The following is a 13,785-nucleotide window of genomic DNA, read 5'->3' as shown; positions in this document are numbered from 1 at the left end:
TATTCATTTTTGTATGAACTAGAATGGATGAAAGATTTCATTTTTCTACATGCACTTGGATTGTAATAAACCCAACATCAGGTGGTTTGGAAGGGTTTGAGTCTATGGATTGTTTGAAAAATATTGACAACTAGGTGTGCCAAGTGTTGAGGGGTATTTTGGCACCTATGCTAAGTCATAGGTTAAGTATGAGTCTTAGGACCATGGTAGGGTTCCAACTCTTATACCATTGTGGTTGCTTTGATGTTAATTGTTGGAAAGGTTTAGTTCCTAAATGTTAAGGTTTGAATGTACCCTGAACAATCTCTTCTTCTATGTATCTAGCTCGTATCTAGCACCCTACATATTGATTTTTGGGCTAGGGATGTTGACCGAAGCTTGCACAAATTGTCTAGACTTCCACATGTTAAACAGTCATAGTCACCACTCGGAGGCTAGGGATGTTGACTGAAGTTTGCAAAAATGGTCGAGGCAAGGATGCTAATCTCTTCCTTGAACAATTAGTGATAGTGAATTGAACATGTTGAATTTGAAACGATGGCTTCCACACATTAAACAATCATAGTCACCACTTCGATTACTCGTAACTTTTTTTTATAACGCCAACGTATCAGACTCCCACTTTTGACTCATCGGATTGGTTTCAAAGTTTGATGAAGGATTTGAGTCACAATCCATTCACCGTCTTGAGAAAAGTATATTCATGAAATTCAAGTAGTCAAAACATCACCTAACCCAAATCCTCAATGATATAGTCGTGGTTTGTTCATTAGGTATAATAAGGCTTGATGATCCACATGGAATGTGACCTGATTACCCAAGAGGTTGTGTTGGAATTTTTGCAATGCATAGACCATACCCAAACCTTCTCTTTTATTGATGATATAATTTCTTTTTGCTAGTGACGAAGTCTGTCTTGCATAATAGATTGGTTGGAACCATCTAGACTTGTGTGTCTGCATCGGGACTACTCCCAATCAAACAATGTTGAATGTGTCCCACAAACACATGAAACTCCAAGCCCAAATCTGTTGGAGCCAAAATTGGTGCTATGACAACATATTGTTTAGCCATTGAGATGCTTTCTCTTGGTCCTCCTTGTAGATGAATTGTTGTCTTCTTTGTTAATTTTGTCAATGGCTAATAAACATAGAAAAGGTACCGCAAAAATCTATTGTGCCACTTGATTTTTTCGATGAACCACATGACTTCCTTTCAATTGCACAACGCTTTTCTTCCTAGATGTTTGCCACTTTCCTTGGGTCTATTGCCATCCCTTATTTAGAAATAATTTGCCCAAAAGGACACCACTCTAGACTATAAAATCACATCTTATCGTATCTAGGATGAGTCTAAATTCCCTACATTTTGTGAAACAAAGCCATGGATGCTCAATGTGATCAACTTTCTTTCCAAACACACTGAATTCATCACGAAACACCCCCATAAAAGTTGTTAAATATGGTGCAAACACTTTCAGTGAACATTGGAGGTGCATTTCTGAGCCTAAAATTCATCACATTGCTGGAAAACACTCCCCATTCCATAACAAAAGCCATTTTATCTTTATCCTCTTCAACAATTTGGATTTGGTTATATCCAAGTGATTTCATACCTAGGATGCATTATCAATCCTAAATGTATCTTTCCTTCAACACAATGTAAAGTAAGCATCTTTCAACGCTTTTGGGTGAATATTTTTAACTTGGATCTTTCTTCCATTGTAAAACATGTGCTTGTCCATGTGCTAGCAATGCATGGGAATATTTTTTGTCTTTTATTAGTCATCATGAAACAAATTTTGATAGACATTTTTCATTGCCGAGTTGCTCGATTTAGACTTTGACTCATTCTTGATCGCTCGTGAAATGGACATCCTCCTTCAAACTATGATTTTAGAGGCACCCCACTCCTATTTCCCCTTGGCTCTTTTAAACCATGGCCCTTGGGGCACCAACTCAATATGTAATATGTCACTACCCTCGTCCAAAGTCTAGGGTATGGGGGGACAAGGTCCATATATAATATACATGGATTTCCTTAAAAATTTTCAAATATGCAAGGGAAAAATATGAAAATTTCATGGCCCCCCTCCCACAAAATATAAGATATGTACCTTGAAAAATATGCTAGATTTTAAGATTTGTACATATTTTTCATAATATGTGAGGCCCAAGGGGGGGGGCTTTTGGATGAGGGGAGGTAAAACAAAAAATACACTAAAATATAAAAACCCATCTCCTTTCAAATTAATGTAGCTTTTTCATGTGTTACCCAAATTTCAAGGTGTAAATGCATATTTGAAGCTCATTTAATGTAGACCACAACCATATTAGTTCTAATAATTTCCACTTGACATGTCATATTGTTAAATTCATCTCATACTCAACATTTTGATAGGTTTCCTTACTAAAGGGAGTTGGCGCCCCAGGCCATGGCCTTCCCAACAGCATTGTCTAGGATAAATCTCCCTTTTCCATCTGAAGTGCCACAAATTTTACTTTAAGTGACATGACAAATTATAGGTTGCTGATTCCGAACAATAATTAGTGGTTGAACTCATCTGTCTCATCAGTAATTTTGACCTAAAAGGGTTCTTTATCGAACTCCGTTAAACCCATCTTCTCGTACATACTATGTGGGAGGATATTCACACTTGAGCCCCCATCTAGCAATGTTCCTGGTATTTTTTGGCGATTATAATGCACGTTAATAGCTGGGCCCTTATAGTCCACATAATCCATTTCTACCTGCAGCATCGGTGGTTCCTCCACACATGGCTGGTAGTTTGCTTCACATGAAAATTCTGATTTCTTTTTCTCCTTCTTTCCCTCTTGCAATTGTTTATTGAAGTTCTCATGAAACATGGGATCCAAACTCAACAGTTGATCTAATGTTATCTTGATAGACACTTGCTTCAGAGCTTGAAACAATTCGGTCAAGAGGTTCTCTTCATCCTACTTTTGGCTAGTCACCCTGTACTCCTGAACTGCTACTTGGTTCCCCAAATTATGGCTACTTGTCAAATCTATAGTCAGATTGATTGTCGAAACTTTTCTTGGTCTTAACATTGGGCTATTTTTTGGACTTGTCTTTAGGCTTGTTGCTGGACTGTTGATTGGATTATGTTTTGGATTTGTCGGATAGGTTCGTTCCTACAGATTTATAGGTTGCCAAACTCTCGTTGCTGCCTCTTTGGCTTGTGCCTTCTGAATTTATTTCAATGCTATTTTCCATACTTCTTCTTAGTCCTTCCATCTAAGAGCTTTCTCTTTGACTTCTTTCTTTGCATGTGGTTTCTCTTGAATTTGATCCTTTTGATCTGGTCACTACCAATACTTCCACGCCCCATGGTTTTTTTGATAGCGTTTCAATCAAGATACACCCCGAGCTATCACACAACTCATGCGGATTGTGCTGCCGATCCTTTTTTTATGCCGATGCTCCGCCTCTCAAAGTATTTGGTAATTTTTATATCAACATTGCACTGGCTTGTGGGGGCTGTTTTGTTGCTTGAGGTTGTGGTGGACCTTGATTGCCATATTAGACAATTGGAAGTCCTCTTTCAACCCGATGCTTCACCCATGGGGCACAATTGGGTCCTAGAAAATGGCCATATGTACCCAAGCAATATTCACATTGTCTTGATTGTTGTTGATTCCAATTAGTTTGTTGGTTCCAGTTCCTTTTTTGTTCTCAATTTCTTTGTTGTTTTTGTTGTTGTTGTTGCTGTGGGCCTTGATTGCCATATCAGACAATTGGAAGTCCTCTTTCAACCCGATGCTTCAACCATAGGGCACAATTGGGTCCTAGACAATGGCCATATGTATCTAAGCAATATCCACATTCTCTTGATTGTTGTTGATTCCAATTAGTTTGTTGGTTCCAATTCCTTTGTTGTTCTCAATTTCTTTGTTGTTTTTTTTGTTGTTGTTGTTGTGGTTGTTGTTGTTGCTACGAAATGACCATTGCATTTGCTCCCATGGCTACCGCATTAGTGCCCATTGTGTTGGAGTTCTCTATGACTATTGTTGTGGATTGTTGCGCGCATTATGGTTGTAGCAGCATGCTGCAGTTGGGTGACTTTTATTGCAAATCTCGCACTACAATTATGGTTAGTTCTGATTCACCTCCCAAACTTTGCAACTTAAATTCCATAAGTTTCTCCAAATCGGAGGTCATAGGAATCTTTTTTTACTTTACCTTCTCTTTCTTCATCTTCTTTCCTTCCTTTTTGCTTTTCTTTGCTGACTTCTTTTTCTTCTTCTTCCTTTTCTTCTTTAAGTCAGTATCTAAATCACTGTTGGACTCATTACTACTCAAGTCAGATTTAGAGTCAGATTCATTGCTTGAAACATCAAAATCTTCTTCAGATTTTGCCTCATATTTTTTCTTTTTTTCCTTAATTGTTCCTATGCATCTTTGAGCTTTTTTGGCTACATCAACTAGGATATTGAACCCATGTGTGCTTGTTGATGGCAGTACTAGGCCACTAATAGAAATTTGAATTTTTGGTTGTAGTCCCTTGCAAAACTATTCCGCCATTGTTTAAGTGATCGATTTTTTTGTTGCATCCAGTCATGCATTCAGGTTCAAAAATTGATGGGCGTGGTCTTCTATGAACAATTTCTTTTGCTTTAGTTTCCTTATCTTTCTCCTTACATCATGGGCATAGTCTTCTACGAAAAAATTATTTTGCTTCAGTTGCCTTATCTCTCTCCTAACATCACTTGGGGTTTTCTCTTATGGGGATCTTGTAAACAATACCATTGGATTTAGGAACCTAAAATCCTTGAGGCTACTCTTTGTGTACCTCCTCTTGTAGGTCACCATTCGCAATGCAAGAAAGAGCTACCCACATGTTTCACTCACATGGCTCCTGGGTTGTTGCAATTGTGATTCCACAAGGGAGAGAAGGGGGAGGGGAAGGAGAAAGAAGAGAATGATAAGGGAAAGGGGAATGAGAAGAAAGAGTGAAGGAGAAATGCAAGTATGGCAGTCACAAAGGCCATGAAAGGAAAGCAAGAACGAGCAACATTGAGAAACAAGAGAGCTTGAGCTCATGTTTTGAAAAGAGCATACACCAATTAAAAGAAAATTCAAAGCTCTTCCTTATGTACATTCCACCTTTTAAAGGGTACCCAATACTACGCTATCCCCATCACTCTCTTACCTCGTGCTTGACAATTGGCTTGGGCCCAATTGGCTCCAAGGCACAATTCATCTCCTAACTCCACAACTCAAACTATCAAAAAAGCAAAACTTGCCCACCTAAGCAATGTGGTTGACAATATCTTTTTTAAACAATTCACATGAGAACCATTCATATGATAGATACAAATATTAAAATCAAACTAGGCTCCAAGGCATAATTTGTCTCCTAAATCCACTTCTCAAACTATCAAAATAGCAAAATTGGCCCACCTAACCAATGTGGTTAATAATATCTTTTTTAAACAATTCAAATGAGTACCATTCATATGATAAATACAAAATGAAAATGAAACAAAAACTGTACATTTCATTGAGGATAATCTGATGAAACATATGCGTATTTCTATTAATCGTTATCTCCAACAAGTAGGTGTCATTCTACAAAATGAATAATATACAAAGGTGGATGCAATCACCACGTAAAGGCCTATAAATAATAGTATGAGGCACACACGTCACGTTCTATCTTTGATATCAATGGTGTGGCCACCTGAGTCATCACAAACCCGAAAATACTTCACCACGTGTATGGATGTCCTTCTGGGTGTAATGATTAGGGCACACAAGATAGCCCAGTTCTCAGTGTGCTTACATAACCCATTGTTCTTGCATCAAGATTCAACGTATGTCTTGTGATGGGCATACCCTTCCTCATATAAAAGGAAAGGCCTTTCAGTTTTGCATGCGTATATATGTATATATATGCACGTAAAACTGGAAGACCTTTCCTTTTATATGAGGAAGGGAATGCCCATATGTGTGTGTGTGTGTGTGTGTGTGTGTCTCCTTGTGTTGTAAGAATGTCTTGTATGCCCCACTAAAGAATCCCCCTATTATCAGTCCCCCACTAAAGAATCTCCCTACTGTCAGTCCACCAACTCTGTCCAGGCCTCTTCCATGCTTGTTTTTTCACTCTCATTGCCTCCACCTTCTTTTCTCCTGCTGCATGTGTGCATCGGCATAGATGTTAGACATCAAGACATAAGATGCAGAATCATTTTCATCCAATTGCACTGCATGTTCAAAAGCGAGTCTTCCAAGCTCCACATTACCCCACTTTCGACAAGCACCCAACACTGTATGCCATGCCACAGGATCAGGATGAAAAGGCATTTCCTTCACCACTGCTATCGCCTCGTCTAGTTGCCCTGCACGGCCGAGGAGATCAACAATGCCAATGTGATGCTCAATACTTGGAGTGATGCCATAGTCTCTGCTCATGACCTCAAAGTAATTCTGGCCCTTGTTCACTAGACCCGTGTGGCTGCATACAGTAAGAATGGTGGACAATGTGACCCCAGTTGGCTTTATCCCTTCTCCTCTCATGCTCTCAAGCATATGGAAAACAATTTCACTTTCTCCTTGCTGGGCATAACCTGTAATCAGTGCAGTCCATGAGAATGCGTTTCGAACTGGCAGCATATCGAATGCTTCCTGTGCTTCTGCAAGCGAGCCACATTTGGAATACATATCCACCAAGGTGCTGCCAACAACAAGATCTCTTTCCAGCCAATTTCTTGAAGTCTCAGCATGGATCTCTTGGCCCTTGTCTATGGCTCCAATACTGCCACAAGCTTTCAAGCTGCAAACAAAAGTGACAGCATCTGGAGAGAGGCCCTCCAGCTGCATCTGTTTGAGACAGGTCAGTGCTTCCTCACCAAGCCCATGCTCTGCATATCCTGCCATGAGTGCAGTCCACGAGACCTTGTTTCGAAATGGCAGCATGTCAAATGCTTCCCGTGCTTCTGCAAATAAGCCACATTTTGTATACATGTCCACCAAGGTGCTGCCAACTACAAGGTCTCTTTCCAGCCCCTTTCTGGCTGTCTCAGCGTGTATTTCTCGGCCCTTGTCCATGGCGCCTATGTTGCCACAAGCTTTCAAACTGCAAACAAATGTGACAGCATTTGGAGAGAGACCCTCCAGTTGCATCTGTTGGAGACAGTTCAGTGCTTCCTCACCAAGCCCATGCTCAGCATATCCTGTGATCAGTGCATTCCATGAGACCTCGTTTCGAACTGGCAGCTCCTCAAAAGCTTCTCTTGCTTCCGCAAGTGAGCCACATTTGGCATACATATCCACCAAAGTGCTGCCAACAACAAGATCTCTTTCCAGCCCCTTTACAGCTATCTCGCCATGCATTTCTCGGCCTTTGTCCAGGGCTCCTATGCTGCCACAAGCTTTCAAGATGCAAACAAATGTGACAGCATTTGGAGAGAGACCCTCCAGTTGCATTTGCTCGAGACAGTTCAGTGATTCCTCACCAAGCCCACGCTCGGCATATCCTGCCATCAGTGTGTTCCAGGAGAGCTCATTTCGAACTGTCAGCTTGTCAAATACTTCCCGTGCATCTGCAAGCAAGACCCATTTGACATACACATGCACCAGGGTGTTGCCAACAATTAAATTTCTTTCCAGCCCCTTTCTGGCTATCTCAGTATGTATTTCTCGGGCCTTGTCTATGGCTCCTATGCTACCACACGCTTTCAAGCTGCTAACAAACGTCACAGCATCTGGAGAGAGACCTTCCAATTGCATATGTTCGAGACAGTTCAGTGCTTCCTGACCAAGCCCCTGCTCGGCATATCCTGCAATGAGTATGGTCCATGAGATCTCGTTTCGAACAAGTAGCTTGTCAAATGCTTCCCGTGCTTCTGCAACCGAGCCACATTTGGCATACATATCTACCAAGGTGTTGCCAATAACACGATCTCTTTCCAGCCCCTTTCTGGCTATCTCAACATGTAATTCTCGGCCCTTGTCCATGGCTCCTGTGATGCCACAAGCTTTCAAGTTGTGAACAAATGTGACAGCATTTGGAGAGAGACCCTCTAGTCGCATCTGTCGGAGACAATTCAGGGCTTCCTCACCAAGCCCATGCTCAGCATATGCTGCCACCAAAGCATTCCACGAAGCCTCATTTCGAACAGGCAGCTTGTCAAAAGCTTCCCGTGCTTCTGCAAGCGAGCCACATTTGGCATACATATCCACCAAGGTATTGCCAACAAACAGATCTATTTCCAGCCCCTTCCGGAAGATCTCGGCGTGTATTTCTCGGCCCTTGTCCACGGTTCCTACGCTGCCGCAAGCTTTCAAGCTACAAACCAATGTGATAACATTTGGAGAGAGACCCTCCAATTGCATCTGTTCAAGACAGTTCAGCGCTTCCTCACCAAGCCCATGCTCGGCATAACCTGCCATCAGTGCAGTCCACGAGACCTCGTTTCGAACTGGCAGCTTGTCAAAGGCTTCCTGTGCTTCTGCAAGCGACACATTTGGTATACATATCCACCAACGTGCTGCCAACAACGATCTCTCTTTCCAGCCCCTTTCTGGCTATCTCCGAGTGCATTTCTCGACCCTTGTGTATGGCTCCTATGCTGCCACAAGCTTTCAAGCTGCAAACAAAGGTAGCAGCATCAGGAGAGATACCCTCCAGTTGCATCTGTTTAAGACAGTTCAGCGCTTCCTCACCAAGCCCATGCTCAGCATATCCTGCTATGAGGGCAGTCCATGAGACCTCGTTTCGAACTGGCAGCTTGTCAAACACTTCCCGTGCTCTTGCTAGCGAGCCACATTTGGCATACATAGACACCACGGAGCTGCCAACAAAAAGGTTTTTTTCCAGCCCCTTTCTGGCTACCTCGGCGTGTATGTGTCGGCCTCTTTCTGCATCTTTCACCCTAGCACACGCCTTCAGTACGACCACGAAGGTATACTTGCTAGCATATATAGAATCCTCTTGCATTTTCTGGTAGAGGTTGAGGGCATGCTTTGAATTCCCAAGTTCAATAGAACCCCAGATGAGAGAAGTCCAAGAATGCACTTTCTGAACTGACGTATCCGTTCCATCGACGTGAGTCTTCACGCGCAGTTCTTGCCCTTTAGATGCATCCTTGCCAAACTCACGGACTTGGACTGGAGCTCTGTAGCCCAAGCTGGATTTTGCAAGCCGTCTGTCCATAGCGACTCCTTGCCAATCTTATCTTGAAATCTGGAGATTTTGGGTTTTCCTGTTGCTACGATTCATCGTGAGACTAGCATTGCCAGAAGTGGATTCAAGCATGACAACATTGCCAGAAAGTGTGTTGCAACTGTTTTTTGTCCTAATTGTCGACTCTTAACGGTATTATAACTAGATTCCCTGATTATCGATGTAAAACAGTGAGGACGACTAAAGGGCTTATGTCATGGAGGGTAAAAAGGAGGGAAATAATGATGCCTATTTTGGATGCTTTCCCTTTGAAGAGTAATTTGGATGTTTTCTGGATGATGCATGACATAATGATCCAAGGGTGGAGAGGGGGATTGAGAGAGAGAGAGAGAGAGAGAGAGAGTGTGTAAATTTAAAGTGGACTAATAGTGAAATAGGTGGATCAATACTTTTGGGACAAAAATTACAACCAAAAGAATTCAAAACAAGTGAAAGAAATGAATGACTTTTGTCATTTATAAGGCCTGCCCAAAATGTAAAACAAAGGAGGTAGTGAATGGAGAGAGAGACAGAATGACAATAAAGTCTTACATGCTCACTCCCAAACTTGTCTCAAAGCCATTAGTGCACATAACTCCCATGCCAATCAAAGGATCACACCTATTTTAGAAGTAAATCCTGAAATTTTCGAATTTCTGCTTTAAAAAAATGAGAACAATTACTAAGACTATCCAGAGGACAGGCCAAAAACATGAATTTCGTTTCTTGGAGACTGATGTCATTACTAAGGCCAAGAATTCATTGGAGAAGGTCAAGAATTGAGTGAAATAAAATACATACTAGGAGAGGAAGATGAATGAAAAGGGAGGAGGGGAGAGGTGAAATGAGTTGAAAACCTAATGAATATAAGGAGACTTAAAAGTAATCTTATCTTCTCTATATCTCTTATATGGCACTCCGAAAGGAACTTGGCTCTGGACTCTTAGCCCATCCACTTGGCATAATTCAAAATTTCCCAAAATTTCGTTTGCATGCTATGTTTTTTCAACAATTCCAGCGAGCGGTCTCTCCGCTGAGAATATGTGTTTCCACCGATTTGGAGAGCAACGAGCAAGAGTTTGGACTCAGACTTTGTTCAAACCTTCCTTCAAGCAGCAGGGAGCGGGAGTTTGGACTCAAGCAGCAGGGAGCGAGGATCGAGCAAGCCATCCTTCAGGTGCTCTCAAATCGTTGAATTACCATGAAGGAGAGAGATTGAGAGTGAGGAATGGAGGTGCGAGCTTCGCTTGGTATGGCGGTGGAAGCTCAAAGCACAAAGCTTTGGCTATGGCAGTGGAAGCTAGATGCGCATGGCTCTGCGGAAGAAATGGTAGCCGACCATGAGTCCCAGGAGTTGTAAGACATCACCGCAAGCATCAACAAGTAGGCCACAACAACGTTGATGCCAAACAGCACCGATTCCAACAGCTTCTGGACATGTTTCCTTTCACTGTTCATCCCACTTTTACTATCAGAGTCTCGAAGTACGAACGCTTGATAGGGTTGGTGCTTACTTTGAAATGATAGCCAACCATGAATCCCAGGAGTTGTAAGGCATCACCGCAAGCCTAAACAAGTAGGCAACAGCAACGTTGATGCCAAATAGCGCCGATTCCAACAACTTCTGGGCGCATTTCCTTTTGCTGTTCATCCCATTTTTGCTCTCAGAGTCTCGAAGTACAAACGCTTGACAGGGTTGGTGCTTACTTTGGGCATAGCGTGGCAAACCACACACAATAGGAGGAAAGCAAATAGGCCGATAAAACCTGCTGGCTGAGCGAGCCAACCTTTTACCTCTGTTGGATCTCATGGTAATCCTATTCGGAGTTGGTTCTGTGCCGTCCACCGATGGGCAATTTCTGATCGCCATCGCCATGATCTTGAGCACGAAGAGTTGTCCCAAACGGAGCTATGCCGACCTCCCACAACCCACTTCCTTGCCTGTACAAGGCCATAGGCAAACATTCTCTCAGGGTCACGCATTGCAGCACATGGCTCTGTCGACATCAGACTCAGACGGTTTGGAAGCGGGCTCGAACAGGCGATTCATTGAACTTCTGCTAGGATGATTCGTTGTTGGGACTTTGAGGAAGAGCAGTGACTTCACGGTGGCCCTCTACAAATACCGCAGACCCCATCTCTAATTGAGCAATCCTAACGGCTCCGAGAATCCTTTGTGGCAATTCCTCCTCTGCCTGAGATTCAATCAAGAATGCCATATCTACTGTGACTGAATACACATAACCAAGCGCCGAATGTAGAATGGCAATAGCAAGGGGGGATGAACTCGATATCAACATCGATCTCTAAGTAGTTCGATCCCTTAATGATCTCATATTTCTAAGTAGTTCGATCCGGAAACCAGACGCAGGGGTTGGGAAGCTCCTGATAGTGTAGGATCTCAAGCTGCAGCTGTAGGAGGCATTGGATTTTCTCTTCTACCATGACTTGAAGCATCTCTAGCTGGCTCCTTGCAGTCTCACCCCTCTACCACCTTTTTGCATCATTACCCACACTACTATATTGCAGAACGAAAGCTCTCTAATGCAGCAAAATGAGATGGTTCGAACTATGAGAGCTCACCATCGCTGTGAGCTTCGAATTCATGAACTCGAACATTTGCTACTGACAACAACCGCCATGATTCCAAATTCCACACGAGATTCTTGATGTAAATGTCATTAACATTATTCCAATGAGTAAACTCTCTAGCACTCCGTTAATTTGCTTGCATGGATGCTCTCTCAAACTATTAATTCCTTGAGGGCAGCAATACATGAGTGTAAAGAAGAACCGAGGAGATGATTTTCTTAGTGAAAAACTTGGTTTAGTGATTTTTGAGTGAACATTTCTCTTTAAGAGATACATTGATGGTATGATTGCTTCATCATTGGTTGTAGCTATATATTGCATTGCAAAATTCATCGAATGAATCTGTAGAGGCCGGGGATGGCAATTATGTCGTTCTTTCCCTTTGCTACCTAAAATGCAAGTTTGAGAAACTTTTCAAGGAGGAAGGCTATAATGTTTTTTTGTTACTTTGAAAAATTGTTGTTGTTGCATGCTTAGTTTTGATCGTTGCGGTTTCTATGAACATTGTCCCTAAATTTTGCAAGGGAGGTAGATACCAGTGTTCCCTGCTATTCACAAGGTGAAGTGGATCCAACTACCTTTCAATGAGGCAATTATGCTTATGTGAATGTGCATTGCGGCTTAAATCTTGACATTATGCTAGAGATGCATAATGTGTGCTTGAAATGCTTGAGAGGGAGCAAAGATCTCAACCTTCCAACAACCCATCACCTCATGTGTCAACCATTCCCACTTACATGCTTGTCTCCGACATAATGCCTCCTTTTAACATGAGGAGAGGCTGCAAAGAGGGGCACCACATGGCATTCCCATGTGACCCCTATACCCACCTTCTGAAATGGAATAGATTTTTAAGCAACATAGATGATGTGGAGAGGGTTGACCTAAGTGGAGCTGCCTTAACACTGAAAGCTATGTCTTTGAAACGTTTTGCCAACTGCGCTCCGTTGAGGTTGAGTTATAAGGTGTCATCACCAGTTAGTTAAGATTTCCTTGAAGGTGTCCATCATTGCTCGTTCATGAGTTAAGATTTATTTGAACAAATGAAGAGAGAGAGAGAGAGATCAGAGAGAGAGAGAGAGAGAGAGAGAAAGAGAGAGAGATTTCTTGGAAAAAAACTTTGCATGTTGTATTGTAGGGACTCTCGTCTAGTTCATCTCCATACGCACTCTTCATACCACCAGTACCTCCCTCTCGCTCACCATTACACGAGGATGGTCCTCCTGTGTGTGTGTGTGTGAGAGAGAGAGAGAGAGAGCTTATTCAACGATATTCTTTGTCTTTACTTTAAAAAGCTCGATGCATAAGTAATGAATGACATGTGATTTTAAATGCATGCATAGAGTTTGAAAGATAAAATAGGATATACATGGAAAGAAGATCCTATGTTTGAATTTTCACTCTCACACGTGTACGCACGTGCATGTATACACGCACACACAAACGTTACAATAAAAGAGAATATTAATACACAAACGCAACCCCAAAACAAAGTGTTCAACTCTTCTGAACCATCCATCAAATGGTTGATTTAATAAGCACGATATAGGCGCACTGAATTACATGTAGTCTAAAATGTGAGCATGGAAGAATAACATATGTATGTTATTCTACCATGTTCACATTTTAGAGAGAGAGAGAGAGAGATTTTTTCGAAGTATAAACGGCGACTACATGTATACTTTCTTCAGACATCGTCTTACCACACCACGTGATGGTAAGTACTCTCATGGAGCAGGACATGTTTCATTTTTAAACATGCACTTAAGTGTCTTTCCATTCAATTTTCTAAATTCTTAAATTGATCCTATTGTACTTACGTAGGTGTCATTTGCACGCCGGGGTATGTGCATCGTTGACACCTGTTTATTCCAGCACATCTAGGATGTCCTACACAATGTCTATTTCATTAGCGAACCTCTATGCGCATATTTATTTGACTATTGGAGCTTTATGGACTTTGGGATATGCATGCACTTTTGATTTCCATGTTTTCTTCGATGATT

The 13,785-nt window shown here is 41.9% G+C and overlaps 1 pseudogene across 1 annotated transcript in view; it reads right to left on the bottom strand.

The window, feature by feature from the left end:
• Positions 1-6,004: 6,004 nt before the first annotated feature.
• The window catches only part of LOC147898213 (pentatricopeptide repeat-containing protein At3g09040, mitochondrial-like), a 51,995-nt pseudogene continuing 44,214 nt past the window's right edge, over positions 6,005-13,785 (bottom strand). The window contains exon 4 of the transcript XR_015541542.1: positions 6,005-8,927. The product of XR_015541542.1 is annotated as a pentatricopeptide repeat-containing protein At3g09040, mitochondrial-like (transcript). The remainder of the gene's footprint in view (positions 8,928-13,785) is intronic.

Source organism: Dipteris shenzhenensis, chromosome 9 (assembly GCF_047967505.1).
Source record: "Dipteris shenzhenensis isolate YYH24624 ecotype China chromosome 9, Dip_SZ_1.0, whole genome shotgun sequence".
In the NCBI taxonomy this organism is placed as follows: Eukaryota; Viridiplantae; Streptophyta; class Polypodiopsida; order Gleicheniales; family Dipteridaceae; genus Dipteris; species Dipteris shenzhenensis.
This window is presented reverse-complemented; position numbering and strand designations above follow the sequence as displayed.